The sequence below is a fragment of the Ictidomys tridecemlineatus genome, chromosome 3 (assembly GCF_052094955.1).
Source record: "Ictidomys tridecemlineatus isolate mIctTri1 chromosome 3, mIctTri1.hap1, whole genome shotgun sequence".
Taxonomy (NCBI): domain Eukaryota; kingdom Metazoa; phylum Chordata; class Mammalia; order Rodentia; family Sciuridae; genus Ictidomys; species Ictidomys tridecemlineatus.
The window spans coordinates 97012003-97024473 of NC_135479.1; positions in this window are offsets into that span (position 1 = coordinate 97012003).

Sequence of the window (12471 nt, forward strand, 5' to 3'; positions counted from 1 at the left end):
TCTCATCAAGTGAAAATACCCCCAGATCCCAAATACATATTAGGTTAGTAAACAAGGAAGGAGCAGGAGTTGCACACTCGGCAAGCTCATCTCTTTAGGGATCCCATGGTTCAGGCCAGTGAAGGCGGTGCCCTCTGCCCAGGGCGGGGCTTCCCAGGGTCTACTTTCACCTGTCTGGGCAGGGGACAAAGGGCAGGCCCCATGCAGGGGGTGTTTCTTCCCAGTGCCCTATTGCAGGGTCTCTAGGGCATGAAAGCCACTTAATAATTCTGATTTTGAATATCAAATGGAAATGAGAAGTGCATTTAAGAAGGGTGGACACTGTCCACCCTAAGAGCGAGCCTTATGCAAATAGGTTGGGCAGGTGTCTGCTCACCAGCCCAGTTCTCAACTCAGCAACCTGCATCACCTGCTCTAAAAGGTGCTCAGGTCTCCCACCTCTTTGCTGCACAGAGCAAGTAGAATTTAGTTGACCTAGGGCGTGGCCTGGGCAGTACAGTTGCCAAAGCTATCCTAGTGATTCCGATGTGTGGTCAAGGTTGAAAATAACTACAGAGTGATTTAATGTGGCCTTCAAGGCCCCTTGCTCCGGCCCCAGATTAACTTGACCTTTTCTTCCTGCACCTTATTTTAGCCTGTCTGTAAGCCGCAGAGAAACACTTGCTGTGTCCTGAATAGATCTGCTCACTCATGACTCCACATTTCGTATGCACATTGTCTAACTCTGGGCACCTACTCCTCCTCTAAGAAAGCTTCCTTGCCAGCCCCACCTTCCGCGTGAGTCACTCCTGCATCACAGAACTCTCTGTGCCTGTCTCTAGGGGAGCGCTTCTCCATTTCATTATAGATTCCTGCATGTAGTTGCCCCTTGACTCCTGCCCACCGGATCGTGGGCGCTTTGTCATTTCAGTGAGAAGCACAGGGTTTGGCAGGTATAGATTTTCATGAATACTTATCGAGTGAAGGAATGCCAGTCTAGTGGACTGTTGATGTTCCACCACGCTGAACCCTGTTCTCAAACCAGGATCATCTGGGAGACCCGAGTTGGCAATTTGGAAGTGGGACATCTACATCTTTGCTACTCAAAGTGTGGTACACAGACCACCAGCAGCTACATTACGTGGGAGCTTGTTACAAATGTAGAATCTGCACTTTAACAAGATCCCCAGGCAATTTGTATGCAAATTACTGTTTGAATTATGTTTTTTAACAAGCTCCCAGGAGATTTCTACTTAGACAGTCTGCCAGTTGTATTTGGGACCCACTGTTCTAGACTCCATTTACTAAACACAGTGGGTCCTGTGGGATTGCCTACTTTGTTCCTTTTATACTCCTTCCTCCCATCCTACCAGAGCCCCATAGTTCGGTTCAGGTACCAGCCATCCCCCACTAGGCCTGGGCCTCCAGGAAGCTTGTCCCCACCTCCAACCGGGAAGTGGGCCTGACAGATCACAAGGATACCCCTTGCCCCAGGCCAGGAATTGGTTCAGGAATGGACATGTGACCAAATTCAGATCAGTGAAATGTGAAAGTCTGGAAAAATTTCCTCTTTATCCTCAGAGAAAGCTTAGAGAAGAAAAATCTCTCTTTTTCCTCAGCACATTATCCTGCCTCAACATGACCCCTGGGAACTGCTGTTGCTATCTTGCTCCCTGCCTAAAGGGGAAGGCCAGCACTGAGGGACCCAGCAGAGAGACCAAATACGTATTAGGTTAGTAAGAGCACCTGATTCTTAGGATGTCACTCTTCTGTCTCTAGACTTTTGTAATAGAAGGTAGTTGCAGGGTGAACTACATGCAGGTACCTTGAAACCATTTCTGTCCCTTGAAACCAAAGGCACCCGCTGATTTTGAACATCGTGCTGAGTTTATGCATCAACAGGCACTTAAGCACCTATCATTAAGCCTTATGCTAACTGCATTGTTCAAACTTATTCTAACCCTCAGATGATCTATAAGGTGCATGCGACTATTCTCATTTTACAGATGAAGAAACTGGCTCTTGGAACAATTAAGTTGTTAAGTCAAATAGCTAGAGGTGGCAAAGTCAGAATTTGAACCCAAAGTTAGAATTTGGAGTCTGCAGGACTCTCAAACATATGCTCCTATGCTCTGCTAAGCTTCCCATATAGGATGCCCTTATATGTAAGGTTTCAGTAGTCAGCATTTTTCAAATGTGTGGGCTCAGGACCCCTTTACAGTCTTAAAAATATTGCGAATCCTAAAGGGTTTTTATTTATTTGTATTATACCTATAGATATTTACCACATGAAAAATGGAAACAAATTTAAGATGCTTAAAGATATGTTAGTCCATTTTGTGCTACTGTTAAGTAATATATTTTTATTTTTAAAAGACTAGATTTTCCTAAAGAAAACAAAAGGATGAGAAGCATGACGTTGTTTTACATTTTTGCAAATTTCTACCATCTGACTTAATAGAAGACAGCTGGATTCTATCTGTTCCCGCTTTCATTCTGCTGAGATATATTGTTTTAGTTGAAGTATACAAAGAAAATCTGGCATCACATAGACTTGTCATTGGAAAAGAGAGGGATATTTTATGACTCTTTTCAAATAAGTGTGTGAAATGTTTTGATAATACACCAAAACTGCATGAATTTTAGTTTCTCAAAGGGAAATTGCAATGCAGAGTCTAAAGCCAAATGAATCATTTTTTCATTTGTATCACATAAAAACTATTGATTTGTCTTGTGCCTTGAATATTTTGCTTATGCATGTTTTTAACATCAGGCATTGGTCATTTGGAAAATTCTGTATCACTGAGTTTTATAGATCTCCTGAACGTTGACACATTATATTATATTGCATTTAAAAATTGCATTTGTAGGGATTGGAAGTGTAAATCAGTAGTAGAGCATTTGCCTAGCATGCCTGAGCCTGGGTTGAATCCACAACTCTGCAAAAATCAAAGAAAACGTTGAATTTGTTGACATCACTGTTGATCTCATCACTAAATGCTTTAAATATTGATAAGCTTTGAAGCTCATGGTGGCTGATACAAGTTTTCCAAAATTTTAATTGTTTCTTAAAAACTCAAATTTTATTTATTTGTATTATACCTATAGATATTTACCACATAAAAAATGGAAACAAATTTAAGATGCTTAAAGATAAGTTAGTCCATTTTGTGCTATTGTTAAGACAAATATTCTCAAGTACTTTCTTTGAAGTGATAGGTTTGGTTGTTTATTTTTGAGAGAATGTCTGCCAAATACTAAAGTAAAAGTGGAATTCCATGACCAAGATACATAGTTTAGCTTGTAACTCAATTACACAAGTATTTTTCCTTGAGACAAATCTCGTACTTCCATATGCAGTAGATGGGCTTCATGCACATTTCCTATTTCATCACATGGATTATTAAAAGGATGTGTATTTAAGGGTTTTAAGGCAATAAAATTAGTAGTTTGCACAGCTTCATCAAATACTTTTTTTCCCTTTGTTTCTGGAGATCAAACCCATGTCCACATGCATGCTAGGGAAGCACCCAACTGCTGAACTACACCCTGAGATCAACCTAAGGGAATTCTTAAATAAATCTAGTGGGACTTTTTCTTTTACTTTCCTTTTAGTATGAATGTGTAACAATATAGAATACAGTGACAGTTACAGCTGCTTAATCATGGTTTGGTGCCACTGCTTTGATTTGTGCTAAGGCATCAGGAGTTTTCTTCACCAGTGCTTTTACACCATCAGTGTAGTATCAATATGGTGAAAAAGGAAAATGACATCTTAGTACAACTGTGGGCTCTGTTTAGATGCACTGGGTAACCTGAAGTGTTCCTGGGCTCCTGGGAATCAGGAGGCCACACCTAGACAACTGCTTATAAAAAGTGATTATTTGGTAAATGAAACCTCTTAGAAGACATTATGAATATAAAATGGTTACTACAGAGGCCTCTAAGAGTCTGCCTCCTACATTTGGGTCAATGTCAGTATTGTCTCAGTAACTGCCAGTACATGGACCATGAAGACAGGTCTCTTGGGCATCTTCAGGTGCCAAAGTGCTTGGGAAGCCTCAGGTCAGAGGGCACAAAAACTGGCTCATCAGGTCCACATGCTTCTAGTTACAGATATACCAACAACACTGGGCATCCGCAACTACCTTCTCTGTTTCCCTGTTTGGCCCATTAAGAAATTTAACACGTACTCAGCTTAGAAATACACTATTTAATGTGATCTGATTTCTGTTTCTAATTCTTAAAACACTCCTATTGGGGAAGTCATGTAAGTTCAGCCTTTTTCTTGGGCTACATTTTCTCTGATGCTGAATAACTGTTAAAATAATGAAAGCTGGTATCATTCCAAGGGGCATTGAGACTCCCGAGCAGCATTTTTCCCCTCTGACCCACCAGAGGCAGGCATCTTGGCTATAGAATATCAGCTTGAGTTGTCTTGCTGAGCCAGTCCCTTTTCCAGGACAGAAAACCCAAGTCCGTGATTCAGCCCCAGTGTGCTGAGCCCTGGGATTTTCCTTTCTTTTGCTAGAGGAGGAAGAATAACAACAGCTTGCGTGAATGCCTTCAGCAGGAAAAGCCATCCTGTAATTCCAGCCTGCTGGGCACCTCCAGGCCAGAGGCAGTCCCTTGACTTCATGATTGCTCTGTGGAATTTGCCCTGGCACCATCTGAAGGGTTAAGGAGAACCCTGTTCCTCACTTGCAGAGACTTGGTGCTGACTGGAACTGGGGGAAAGGCCAGGCGGCTGCTTGCCTGCTGTATCTACTAAACAAATTCCTTCAAAGCACAGAAGCAAGACAGACAACCCAAGAAATTGACCTGAACTTGATCTGCAGAATGATCGTTTCTGCTTTGCTGTGTTGTTGTGGAAAAAAAAAAAAATCAAGATATGAACATGGCAGAGAAAGAAGCTCCCCAGAGCCATCAGAGAAACAGCTCTGGGTTCTTGCGAGTTTTTCCTAACACTTGACCTAAGATATTCTTTCCTTCAGGGCTTTTTGGGCTGTTTTTTTAAAAACAAAACAAACAACAACAACAACAACAACAAAAAACACAACCGTATCATATGCTCCCACTCTCAGATCTGTGCGGGGAACTCAGGAGTTGTAATGATCTCCTCAGCTCTGGGCCTCTTAATCTTCAGGGCAAACTCACTTGACTGTATCCCAGGCCTTGAGAGGGAAGACGGAAGGAGCAGGGCCAATGGCATCTCTGGAGCAATCATTTTCCAGGTCCAGACCATGTTTTTTCTTATCTGTGTGACATGCCTGGCCTTTGTGTGCTGAATCTGTATTCAGCCTCCACGGTGAGGAATGTGTGTTGGCACCTCGGCAGTATCCTGGTGATCTGCTGCACCCACCGCCCCCTTTTTGTTTTTCCACTATTTGCTCAGCATTTGAGTTCTTATCATTATGGCCGCAGAACACTCTTTCCCTCTGAAAGAGCGTTATATCTGTAATTGTACTAGACTGAGAAATGACCAATGAGTTGTTGGAATTTGTATTCTTGTTTCACTACTAGAGGGTCGTAAATATCGGAGAAGTCATGTCCCTATTCTGGGCTTCACCTGTAAAATGGGGATTGGAGAGAGGGCTATGTTCCCAGTGGTTCATAAACTTGGAGATCAGAACCACATTTTTTTGCAGGATCCTCTCCTTTCCATCCTTTTCCACCCGTCAGTTAAAGAGAGCAGTGAATCCCTATGCTGAGATAGGCTTTGGGGAACCTCTGTAGTTGAATGCTTCTGGGTCCTCTTCAATCCTAACATTTGTTTTCTCTCTTTCTCTAAATGCCAAGTTGTTCCTCCACCCCCACTAGCTTGTGAACTGCCAAAGCTTCTGTGCCTCCTAGGTGGTCCACAGACTCCCCTCCCTGTCTCTGCAGGCTGAAGTCTGGACCTTCCAGACCTTCCACAGCCCCAAAGAGATGGGAAATTTGGTGCTTTTTAAAGTGCATTCTTCATTTAAAAGAGTGCAATGGAAAATCATAGGGGTCAGATGAGAGCAAGCACCCGGATGGGAGCAAAGGACATCTACAAACAGGCATGCCTCCAGCACCCTGTCCTTGTGGCCACACAGAGGCTTCTGGTGAGGGAAAAGAAGGTCACTGCCAGTTTCTGGGGGAGCAGCCATGCCTAGGAGTGCTGTCTGGAGCTACCCCACCCGCAAGCACTGAGGACCAACTTCAGTTCCTGCTCCTGCGATCAAGTTTGACAAGCTCCCACCTACATTGCTGGCTGGAATGCACTCAGGGAGTACAAACATTTATTCTCTGCAAGTGTGCTGGTACTGCTGCCTCAGGGACAAAGCCAAAAATGTGGTTTCTGAATCCCCTGATCTTGTCAAAGTCACACACTGCAGACTAGAAAAAAAAGAGAGAGTGAAGCCAGTTGGCTATGCATCTGTAGAAAAAGAAGGCAAATCTGGGTGGTTTGGGGGAAAACAAAGATGACAAGCTTGGAAGAGAATTCCCAGAACGAGTGTTAGTAAACACAAACACAGCGGGGAGACCTCTGTCACCCAGAAGTGAACACCCAGCAGAAACCTGTGTGGTGAGGGAGGTAAAGCTGCCACCCACTCTGTCTACTCTGGGGGCCAGTACAGAGTCTCATTAAAACACACACATTATGGGCTGGGGATGTGGCTCAAGTGGTAGCGCACTCGCCTGGCATGCGTTGAGGCCAGGGTTAGATCCTCAGCACCACATACCAACAAAGATGTTGTGTCCGCCAAGAACTAAAAAAAATAAATAAATAAATATTAAAAATTCAAAAAAAAAAAAAAAACACACACATTAGAAATAGGATTCACCTACAAGATACATAATTGAAATCATAGACCGAAATTGAGATAAAATTCTGACCACATTTATGTGTATTTCCTAAAGCCACTATGAAAAAATTTTAGTCATTTCCTGCTAATCAGTTTATCAATCTAAACCTATCATGAGAGAATCAACCAAATATAATGCTGGTCAGAGTTGGCATAAGAACTGCAGGAAAACATCTCAGCCCATGCAAAAGCCAACAGCGGAAGAACTGCTTAGGTATCTGAGAGGACTGATAACAGAAAATCACAGGCCAACCGATTGGGTATATAACCTTGGAAACTTTCTGGTCTCAGTGTTTCTGTAAATAACATGGGACAATGCTGTTTCATGGCTCTGTTGTGAGAAAATGAGCAATCTCACACACTACCACACTTGTCATTAAAATGTAACCTTCAGTGCAATGAGTAAAACGTTATTATCTTTAAGAGCCAGAGGAATACACACACAAACACACTTCAATTTTTTTTTTAAAGACGGTCTCTCAAAAGTTAGTAAGCCAGGTGCAGTGGCAGATGCCTGTAATTCCAGCAGCTCAGGAAGCTGAGACAGGAAGATCATGGGTTCCAAAGCCAGCCTCAGCAATGGTGAGGTGCTAAACAACTCAGTGAGACCCTGTCTCTAAATAAAACACAAAATAGGGCTGGGATGTGGTTCAGTGGTTGAGTGTCCCTGAGTTCAATCCCTGCTACCAAAAAAAAAAAAGTCAAACCACAAGGAAACAAATAATTCAGTTGAAAGGGGAAATATAGAGCTGACATGGCTTTCAGCTCTGTGTCTTTCTTGACCAGAGACAATAGGACTGAGTGCAGCTGGGTGGAAGAGCATGCATGTAGCATGTCTGAGGTCCTGGGTTCAATCCTCAGTACCATCAAAAAAATAAAAATAAAAAGAGAGAGAGAGAAACAAAGTAATCATGTTTCATAACATTTACTAAGTATTCGTTTTGCATGTATTCCCTAGATATTAAAAATAAACTTTGTAGTCCAGCGAGTTTAAAGAAACATTTCCTTGACACTCATACAAATCTTTCACCTGCTGTGGAAACATGTGGCCTGTTTAAAGGTCACAGGTGTGTGGGAACAGGTGGGACCAACAACCAGATCATACTCAGGCTGAAAGAAGGTGGCCAATGCTAACACCCTGGGAGTCATGGTGCTGTCCCTTTTTCCTGGTCACCCGCAGATTCACATCTGAAGATTTGACATGTGTATTTTTTTCTTTTCTGTCTTGAAAATCAAGGACCCTGGGTGTTGGGCTTCCCTGAGGACAGTAGCTGTAGCATGAATTCCCTGACCATCTGGGGTTTAAAACAGAAAGCACGGAGAAGAAAGGGGAGTGAGAGATGGACAGATGGGCAGAGGAGCCAGCTTTGTGGGTCTGGAAAGGATGGTGGCTCAGGTCAGGGGAGGCGCAGATGCAAGGACCCATCCTGAGCCACTGCTGCCAACCTCTAGGCCCCCCAGGGGGTCTGTGTCCACCAACCAGACACACGCATCACTGAGAATGGCAGTAGCCTGGCAGGGCCTGATGCCGAGGGAAGGCCAGAGCCTGCCTGAAGCCAGAGAACCATCCTTGAGGAAGCACTGTGAACCTTTGGCTCTCTGGGAAAGCAGTCCCAGCAAAGTGCCCAGCCTCCCACTCTGCACCCAGGCCCTACCTTCATGCTTGGCTTCTCCAGGGATACTGGACTGCCCTGGTCCTTGAGCCAGGCTGTGCTGGTCAAGGGCATTTTGAACTCAAGGTGTCAGGCCACTTAGGCTGGAACCGTCCCTACTGCTACCTGAGAGTCAGCCGAGAAAGCAGCAGCTCCATCTCTGGGCTTGGGCCAGTGTGCTGGGTCTCCCACTGCCTCACAAGGGGACAGGACACTTCTGCCCACTTGAGAGACCTAGGACAGGGAGCCTGTGCCTGAAAAGCCAAGGAGTGACCACCTACCCTGGGGTCTCTGTTCAGCCTCCAACGGCCCCAGCAAGGCCAGCTGCTGCCTACAGCTCACTGAGACACCAGGCCCAGCAAAATCCATAGCAGCTGCACCTTCTGCCCAAGACAATCAGACCAGAACCAACAGGAGGGGGCTGTGGGAATTCTTGCCATTCTGGACTTGCCATCTGGGGTCCCAGCTGAACAGGAAAGGTGCTAATGCACCCATTCAGAGAAAAGCATTCCAAGCAGGGCACACAGCCTCCTGGACTCTCCCCTCAGATTAGGCTTCTTCGCTCCCCTGGCCTCCCCTCCACCCAACTTCTCTGTGGGAGAAGCAGGAAGGGGTGATGTAGGTTGATAGCCTTGGGCAGCAGTCACAGTAAGGAAGTCCCTTCCTGGTTCCCTCCACCCCCAATGTCCACTTCTGCCTCGGGCAACAGAAATGTGGAAGGGGCTGCAGAAGGCTCCACTCCCACTCCCCAGAGGGACATCTGCTGAAGCTGTGGCCCTCAGATGTCCCCCTCTACTCACCTACCCAGGAAAAAGTGACCTGAAGAGAGGGCAGCAGGGCTGTCGGCAGGAGAGGTAGCCTGCCGTGGCTGTCGCTCCAGCGTCACCTCGGGAGCACCGTCCATGGCAGAGGGATCCTGGAGCAAGAGGTTATGTAGTTGCCACCAGCATGCTGCTGAGAGCCGGCAGAAGAGGTCCCACTGAGCTGGACATCCATATCAGGGGACGCTGTGGTCCCTGCTTCCCTGTCCCTCCCACACCAGTGACCTGCAGGACCTGAAGATGAAGTAGACCAGTGTAGAATTCTGACTGTGACCTGAGAATGAGCCTCCAGATTGGACCTGCTGAAGCTGAGCGCCTGAGAGTGATAAGAGGGTCACAGGTCTGCCCGTGACGTGCCAGGGAAAGCTTTTGTTTCCTATCTGTTAGGAGCCACGCAAATGGGAAAGAGGTGACTAGAAACCTTTTATGATGGCACCCCACCGAGGTGGGACTGTGAGCGAACAGTTACATCCTCAGAGGGGCCTGTGGGAGTTTGATGGAAAAGCTTCCAGACCCTTCTGTCCCTGAGATGCCTGACTGGATGGTAGCATTCCCCTTGGAGAGAGCCATGCAAGGGCTGATTGAGTTGTGTGCAGGGTTGACTGGAGGACAGTGACTTTCCAGCCCAGGGCCCCTGTGTGGGTCCCGGGAGGAAGTGGGAGGAAACACCAGAAGAAGAAAATGGAAGGAACCACTTCCATGAAAATTGAGAAGAACACCGAGGTCGAGCATTGCTCCACAGTCACTCTTAGTGCAAATTCTCTGGTCGAGAGGAAAAGCATTTTGTCTGACCACCACCGAACTAAACCTAAAGTTCTGCTGCCCAGGACAGAAGCCGCTAGTCACATGCACCCATTACATAACCGAAAATTCAAATCTAATGCCACATGAGTCCCATTTCAAGTGCTCAGTGATCATATGAGTAGCAGCAGCTGTGTTGAATAGTCAGCGATGGAACACTTTCATCGCCACAGAGAAATTCTATTAGATAGCTCTGTCTCAAAGAAAAACCTATTTGTTCCAATGATGAAGAAAAAATGGCCAAGCTGGATTTCGAAGAGATCATATAACATGTACAAAAACACATTCCGAACTTCGAAGGCCAGCCAAGGTCACAGCGATGCCACAGGAGGGAGGGAGGGAGGGAGCGAGGCATCCGTTACTACCAGGGACGTGTGGGCCCAGGAGGCCGGAGCCTCCCTTTAGGGGTGTAGGGTGCCATGGAGGAGGTTTGGGGCCAGGTGCAGCCCATCTGCTGGCAGAGGCTCTGACCCTTGAGGCAGTGAAAACTGAACCTGGAGAGGTGATGGTGGTGCTCAAGGAGGTGGTGGCCGGTGGCAGAAGGGACTCCATGATGGTAGTCTGCCTCCCTGCTGGAAACCACTAGAAACTAAGTGAGACTGAGACTCAGAGGGACAAGAGCCTGGGGGTGCACCTGCAGGGACCTTATGCACGATCCCCCTTCCCACACAGGCAGGGGAGAGAGGTAGTAAAAGTCATTCATTATCTATCACTGTGTAGCAAATTATTCCAAAACTCAGTAATAATTGTTTATTCTCTCTGAGTCTATCCTAGTGGGTGTCCCAGGGACCAGGTTGGTGGACTGGTCTGGCTCAGGATGCCACCTGAGGTCATAGACACCTGAAGCATGGATGGGCAGAGGTCCACCTCACAGCCTCCCTCACAGGGCTGACCTGTGAGTGTGGGACTAGTGGGAGGTCTCCGTTCTTTCAAGGTGGGTTCTTTGCATGGGCTTCTAGAGTGTTCTGTTCTCTGAGCTAGGTCCTGAGTGATTCAAGTAACCAAGGTAGAAACTGCCATGTGTTGTTTGACCCACCCTTGGAAGTCACACACCGGTACTGCAGCCATATTCCTAGGCACACAGACCAGGTGTGGGAGGAAACTCCCGGACTATATGAATTCTCATTGGCAAAATGCATTTGGGGGCTATCATGGAAGCTGGCCACTGTGAGATCACACAGAGCTGAGATATGAGTATTATCAGAACCAGTGATCAGAAATCTGCCAGTTGCAAGTGACTAAAACTCAACTCCAATTTTCTTAAGAAAAAACTAAGTCAAAAGACAACTATCATCTATAACTGAATGGTCTTGACATCATTGGATGAATGTGCTTACATGATGCTCGGGGTACAGTCCCATGCTTAGATCAGCTTTCCCCTTTAGCATAGTGGCCACAGTAGCTTCCGGCTGGCATCTGCTATTTAAAAGGAGGTTGTTTCCTGGCAGCCCCAGAAACAACCCACTAGGGCTTTCATTGGTAAGTTATTTATCTCTGAACCAGTGACCATGACCTTTAGGATGTGTTCTCTGATCGGGAGAACACACACCCATCCCTCGGCTGGAGTACCGTTACCCAGATCCAGTACGGCTCACTAGCAAAGCTCATCGCCTGCGTGGCTTCATGGCCTCTGTGGTCTCCTGAGTGATTAAGGGGTCCATGCCAAGCTCAGGACCCGGAAACACAGGGGCATTTCCATCACCTTCTCACACAGCCAGAAGCAAACACTCCTCGGTGAGCTTTGTTTGTTCCACGAAGACCACTAGAGCACAGGCCTGGGTTGACGCACCTCTGGTGTCTCCCTGCTGGGAAGGCTTCAGTACTGATGGCATCACCTCCAGTGTTGTGTCTCTGCCAGAGGTGGAAAGAGCAATTCCCCAGCAAGACCTTACAGACACTCCATCAGAAGTGCTGTGTTAGGGCTGGGCTGGGGCTCCGCAGTCAAGCGCTTGCTTGCCTTGCACACGTGAGGCACTGGGTTCTAGCCCCAGCACCACATTAAAAAACTAAATAAATAAATTACAGGTATTGTGTCCATCTACAACTAAAAATATTTAAAAAGAAAAAAAATGTACTATGTTAAAAGAGACTCATGCTATGTGTGCAGGCAGCGGGGAGCACTGTGACAGCACCTTGTCTAGACTCCACAGGGCTGCCTGAGAAACAGCCCCACACCTGGGTGGATGCTGCAACACAGCGACATCCTTAATGGCCCACTTGGACTTGGACTGATTCTGTTGAGTGCCTACAGACTTGTGCCTCGGGTCATGTTTGACTTTCTCGCTCTCCAGCTCCCAGTTGGTTAGAAATGGCAACCTGAGTGGGGTGCGACAGGGCACAGTGTCACTGTAGCTCCTGCCTGCCAACATCTCCGGTGGCTTGACC